General features: G+C 38.5%; 1 non-coding gene across 1 annotated transcript; it reads right to left on the bottom strand.

The window, feature by feature from the left end:
- Positions 1 to 6,344: 6,344 nt before the first annotated feature.
- On the bottom strand, positions 6,345 to 6,451 carry LOC117273972 (small nucleolar RNA R71). The gene has a single exon (XR_004504018.1). It is a non-coding gene; the product is annotated as a small nucleolar RNA R71 (small nucleolar RNA).
- Between the last annotated feature and the right edge of the window lie 479 nt (positions 6,452 to 6,930).

Genomic DNA, 6,930 nt, shown 5'->3' with positions numbered 1-6,930 from the left:
CACAAGTACAAAGTAACCCAGCAGTGCCCTTCTAGGCCTTCACCAACCATACTCTTGCATATCAAACATACCCAATACCCAGGCTCGCAAGCTTGTTTGACCAATGCTTAGATCCAATAACACACACGGCCCAATAAGCCAGGCCCCAAAAATGAAAACAATTGTATTGATTACCCATTAACAAATAACAGGAACATGGGGTCATAAAACATGTCATTCAAATGGCTCAGAGCCCAGGCAAAGACACATGAATTTCTATTATTATAATCATCAGCAGAAAGATTTTCTAAGTATCACTTTATGGGTGACACCTAACAGGTAAGAGGATGCACATGTACAAAGACCTTACAATGAGCACATAAGTGAGGCTTTCAAACTAACAAATAAGTTCAAAGCATAGACTTCTTAAGATGCACCAGATTAGTTATGGGCAACATGAATCCACAAAGCAAGAAACTCAGCATAAGAGTTAAGGACATGGATTAGTTCTAAGAAGATTAACAAATGATAATGACATGCTTGATAGACTCCCCTTTGGGGTATATACCACAACAGTCTTCTCAAGAAGAACATAAGGATTCAAGGCAGGGCATAACTTAGAGTTGCAGACCAATTCAGGGCAAGTAGAAATGCTACTAAGGAAACCTATTACAGAAGCTTAGGGTCAACAGTATCACAAACTCAATACCACAACTAGTCAGTGAACAAGTACTTAATACAAATTGATATCAAAGATTCCCTAGGCATTAAACCTCAGCAATCCTAGCAATAGCAGGCGTGAGTCTACAAAACAAGATGGTAGTAAAGCAAACAACTATAATGAGGACTAGGGTTCACAAATGGTAGAGTAGCATGCTTGTTTGAAGAGTTCAGATTTCATACAGACATGACCAAGTAGCAAGTTATGCCTGAATGGCTTAGCATAGAGAAATACAGTCAAGCAAATTCTGGGCATGAATAAGTATCCCATGAGTTTTAATACAATAACTCAGAGCACTACATGAACATGGGCAAGCAACATACGTAGGAAACTCATGTGTGCATAAATATCGTAGACTAAGTCGGTTTAAGATGGTCAAAATAAACATAGTGGGTAGACATCCGAGTACAGGATTTAGGCAAGTTTAGATGCTAGAGAATACAGGACTATATGCTAACTTCAAGGTAGATAGGATTACAAACAAAGGTAACAACATATTGTAATCTTATAGGTTCAGAAAATTCGAACAAGCATGGTATTCATGTCATGACCACAACTAAGCATAGAATTGCAAGAGTCAAGGTACTCACCAGTTGCAAATTAAATGAACAAGGAAATTAAGCTCCGGCAGCAAATCAACTAGCAATAAACAACAGGACTCCTAGAATCTCAGTGCGTCAGAGTTCCCAAGGGTCTCGAATGAACCCCGGGCAGTGCTCACACTGAGAAGGAGCAACAATTGAATTTTTGTGGCCTTGACTTTCAGCCGGCAAAGGTCTTAAATTTCAGAACAGTAGAATGAAGGAGAGTGAGAGAAAAATAGTGATTCCGGTACGTTTAGGGGAATTAGGTGAGGGGTTTATATAGTGTTGAAATTGAATGAACAAACAAGGAAAAAAATCGATTAAACATAAATAAGGAAAGAAAATATCGCATGCAATCAGTAACAGAGCCGGCAAAGGAAGAAATTGAATTTCAAACCCTAGTTAGGGTTCAACGATTGAAAATTGACCTGTGAATGTGGGGAATCAATCCCTTTTCCAAGTATATGGATGAGATATCGTCCAAATCTTGAAGATCAAAGCTGAACAGGTCTGATCTGAAATGGTGATACTTGCCAAAATTAGGGCGAGTACTAAGTAATATCAAGAGCGTGTGAGTAGTAGCGGGGTAGTGTAAATAAGGTAAGCAGATCGTAGGAATCCATAGTATAACCGGAATCAGAGAGATATTTGGGGGGTAAGACAGCCAGGGTTCATAGAAGATGAGAGCGTGTGAGGGCGACTGGGAAAAGAAAATGGTCTCTAGGGTTTGGGGTGGGGATATAAAGAGAGTGGGGATTTTATTTCGGGTCGTTGATCATTTGAGATCAACGGCTAAGATTAAAAAGGAAGGTGGGGCGAGTTGAATAAGCAGGTCCCGGCCGGATTAAGAGGTCATTTGGTTTGGTCCAGGGCAGATTGGGCTAAGGTTTGGGGTGTTTGGGCTATTAATTTGGTCCAAAAATTGGCTTGGGATTGGGCTGGATTTTAAATACAAGGAATTAAGATTAAAAAAAATAATTATAAAAAATGACTAATAAATTGTAAAATATGATTCACGTAGTAAAATGCTCGAAACTAACAACTCAACATTATAAAAATATAAGAAATGCTATTTTAGTATAAAATAATATAATAAATACAAATATGTACAGAATATAGGCTATTATTGCAAATTGTGTAAAATCGTTTTAAAATACAAATATAATTATATAAAAACAAAAAAAAAATTATGAAACATATTTTTGGATGAAAATAATAATTTTTGATGATTAAGTCATCACAAAATAATTTAAAGGGGTAATTAATAAATATTTGAACAATTTAAATGCAAGAAAATTAATTTCAAAGCCTTAAAAATTATGAAAAATTACATAGAATACTTTTATAACCCTTGTAAATTAAGTAATGATGAAAAATAATATTTTGAAAGTATATATATTATTTGAAAAATATGAGGGCAAAATTGGGTATCAATAGATACCCCTCTTTACCTGGGAATGATGAAAGAGTTGTCGGGTAAAGAAAATGATGACCAATTTTATCCGAAGTGAGTGAGGAATGATGTGTTTTGAAAAAATGGGGGCTGAACCCTGGTTCTTGAGTTGCCTACATATCCCTGGTGTTACGGGAATCAGACCGTGTGTAGTTCTGGATCCAACGGCGAATGAAACCGATGGAATTGTTATAAGAGCGGTCGTATGTTTCAAAAAGGTTCTTTTGGGTAGGATAGTTTCGTAAGTAACAAATTATTTTAGGTGGAGCTATAAATTCGAAATGAACGTTACAGGTGTACGAGGCAGATATTTGAATGATGATAGAACAAAAGGTAATCAATTGCTAATCATCGGTTACATTTGAGGTGATTGAAAGATGTTAATGTTGTTAACGAAAACCGGAGCGAGAATTGCTCCTGTTTGTAGAACGGCTTCCTCCCGAGTTACCTGCGAAAACTTAAAACACGATGCATGCGAATATATACAGGTGATTGCAAAAATTTAACCATGATGCAAATTCCCTTTGGACCATGAGAGTTGTCTTTGGACGATGAGGATGAGGTCCTTAGACTATGATGTCCCGGGCCATGAAGTGTATGATAAGGGATTCGCAGGCCATGGAATGGTTTCCTCAGGCCATGAGTATGGTGCCTCCGGACTATGATGCCTTTGAATAATGATATGCAATTTTGAGAGATCCTCCGGCCATAACATAGTGTCATCAGGCTTTGAGGATGGTGCCTTTGGACTATGACGCCTTCGGACAATGCGGTGATGTTTCAGTCCATGAGATGCAAGTATGTGGTAAAATGGATTTATTGATAAAGGAAGCAGGTGATGCTTAGTCGTATGTGAGAACGAGACGAGACCAGGTTTAGTCTTGTATGAGATGAGGGCAGTGCTTAGCCCGATGCAAAGAGCGGAGACAATGCTTAGTCTCATGCAAGGAAAGGCAATTCCTAGCCTTATGTAACAATAGAGGCCATACTTAGCCTCGTGCAAGGAATGGAGACAGTGCTTAGTCTCGTACAAGGAAAGGTAGTGCGGAGTCTTATGAAATGATGGAGGCAATGCTTAGCCTCGTGCAAGGAATAGAGACAATTCTTAGCCTCGTGCAAGGGAAGGAGACAAGGCTTAGTCTTTGGCAAGGAAAGGCAATGCTTAGCCTTATGCAATAATGGAGGCAATGCTTAGCCTCATGCAAGAAATAGAAACAGTATTTAGTCTCATGCAAGGAAAGGCAATGCATAGCCTTATGCAATACTCGAGGCAATGCTTAGCTGATGGTAGGCAATAATCTCAAGTTTTAGTCGATTATTACATTCCAATTTACTACACTTTAGTTGAGTTTGAGCTTTAATCGCCAGTGTTTTGCACTAATTGTGTGTTTATGCCTTGTAGGAGTGATTTCGAGCTATGTAGATGTTATGGAATGAATTCAAGTGATTTGGAGCTTTGAAGTCTGAGTAAAAGCTCAAGGAATTAATCCGGGATCGTGTTCGGGGATCAACGGATGATAGTTAAGAACAAACGAAGAATCGAGCAGGCATATTTTGCAGTGTCTAGTAAAATGCATATAACCTTTCTCTCGGAACTCCGTTTGGGCTTCACAATATATTGTTGGAAAGCTAATTCAAAGCACAACAACTTTCTTATTTTACATGTTTTCAAATTCCCAATAGAACATGGTGAAAAGTGCACGGCCGCGCACTGACCGCGCATATGGGGCAGAACAGTGTGAAAAGTGCGCGGCCAAGTGCGCAGGCACACTTCTAGGTGCACGGTCGCGCACGTCCAACTCCAAAAAAGTATCCTTTTGTGCATATGAGAAGGTGTATTTGTTTGGCGCCAACCCTACTTGGTATATATACATAGAAAAATGGTATTTTGAGTACTTTTGACATAATTTAGACCTAAGGAAGCTAAGGAGAAGAGGGAGAAGCAAGAGCACAAAGATTTCACCATTCATCCTCACTCAAGACAAGGGTTTGGATATTTTATGTTTTCCATTGACTTAAACTTATTTGTGATGAATTTTTTCCATATCCATGGTGTAATGCTTCCTTAGGGATTGATGGATTTGGTATTTTGAGAATTGTTTGTGGATATTAACTCTAGTTTTATGTATTAAAGTGTTTTGGGTGTTTTTATTATTGCATATATATTCACTTGTTTATGTAATCGAAAGAGGCATAATTTGTGATATTTTGTATTATCTTATTGACTGAATTCATTGGTTCTTATTAGTAATCGAAAGAGGCTAGTTGAATTAATGTTTAGACCTAGTTAGGAGGATAATCGAAAGAGGTTCTCCTAAGGATCAATCCACTATGAATTCTTGCATATCTTCACCAAGCTTAACTTAGTTCATATCGTAAGGTTGAGACTTAATCGAAAGAGGAGTTTCTACTGAATGTTTGAACATAAAAGAGTGAATTCGAGAGACTCACTTGAACCATAGAAGTGAAGTAATTGGAGTTAATTCCCAAACAAGTATCTTACACCTATCCAATCAACCCCTATTTTCTCCCCTTGATATCTTCTTGCTTACTCTTGTTGCAATTGTCATTAGCCAATAGTTAGACTTTTAGTTAATGTTAGTTTTAATTCACACAAATCTAAATTGTTGATCATATTGAATAGAAATAAAGCTGTAAACTACGACAACACTGTTTAACTCCAATCCCTGTGGATACGATATTTTCTATACTATATTCGACTAGCGAGCATAATTTTGTGTTGTGTTTTTAGCTCGTCAAATTTTGGCGATGTTGCCAGGGATTGGCAATCAATAGTGTTTAAAATAGTTTGTAGTGCTAATTCAGGAATCTTTGTTTTTATTTTTCTTTTATTTTTCTCTTTTTACGTTTGGGTGTTCTTTGACTGTGCGCACGCTACAGGTTAGATTGGTGCATGACCTGATCTTCTGGGAAGGAATTGCAACCATACGAACCAGAAATCGAGAAACATCTGCGACAGTTGAGGAAGAAAAGAAATCTCTCTAAGAATATAAAAATGGTTTGGCAATCCTCAACCAAAGAAAAGATGGCGGGAGATGATGATAATGTTGATTTGGTTATGAGAGAGGCAGCCTAAATCAGAGAGAAAGCTGCAAGCGATGCTGAAGAAGCAGCGCTCAGAGATGCACAAATTGATTATGAGGAGGAGAGAGCTTGAAGAATAGCTCAGAATTAGCCGGTGGGTGCAGACCAGTTCAGAAACGTAGCTCCCGGCCAAGGGAGACCACTTGGTGATTATGCTAGACCGGTCTACAACCAAGGTTTATCAAGTGTGAGACCACCTCCAGTTACAGCCAATAATTTTGAGCTGAAGCAAGGGTTGCTTCAAACCCTCCAAAATAACTGTGTCTTCAGAGGAAAGATGAATAAAGATCCAAACAATCATCTACTGGACTTCGAGAAGATCATGAACACCTTTCAATAAAATGGTGTGTCACAAGATGCAGTGTACTTAAAGGCATTCCCATTCATTCTAAAAGATGATGCAAAGCACTAGCTTCAAAGCTTGCCCCAGGGATCAATTAGAACATGGGAGGAGATGACCTCAAAGTTTCTTGCTAAATATTTCTCCTCAGCTAAAACGGGCAAGTTTAGAAGAGAAATCCATAACTTCTGCCAGAATGAGACTGAGATTGTGTTTGAAGCATGGGAGAGGTTTAAAGAGATTGTGCAAAAGTGTCAACACAATGGAATTGAACTCTAGATGCAACTCCAGTACTTTTGGGATGGTTTGACACCAACCTCACGCAGAACATTGAGCAATGCAGCTGAAGGTCCCTTAATGAAGAAGACTCTAGAGGAGATAGTCACTATTATAGATGACTTATCTGAAGATGCAAATTAGTGGCCCTAAGAGATTACTGAAAGAAGAAGATCAAATGGTGTTCACCAAGTTGATACTAACACATCGGTGCAGGTACAGCTTGATGCCATGGCAAAGGAAATAAGGAAGCTAACCTTAGCTTCAATACATAATGAGCCTCGTGCAACATGTGATATATGTGGAAGAGGACACCCTACTCATGAGTGTCAAGCTTCAATGGAGGAAGTTAATGCTATGGGTAATTACAATTTCAATGTAATGGGTCAGAAGCACGCCGGTTTTTCATGGAGTTCACCTAGGGTACAGCAAATTCATGGCAACAAAATAACTCCAGATTTCAAGGAGCTCC

The sequence above is a fragment of the Nicotiana tomentosiformis genome, chromosome 9 (genome assembly GCF_000390325.3).
Source record: "Nicotiana tomentosiformis chromosome 9, ASM39032v3, whole genome shotgun sequence".
In the NCBI taxonomy this organism is placed as follows: domain Eukaryota; kingdom Viridiplantae; phylum Streptophyta; class Magnoliopsida; order Solanales; family Solanaceae; genus Nicotiana; species Nicotiana tomentosiformis.
Note: the sequence above shows the minus strand (reverse complement) of the source record. Positions and strands in the feature narration are given on the sequence as shown.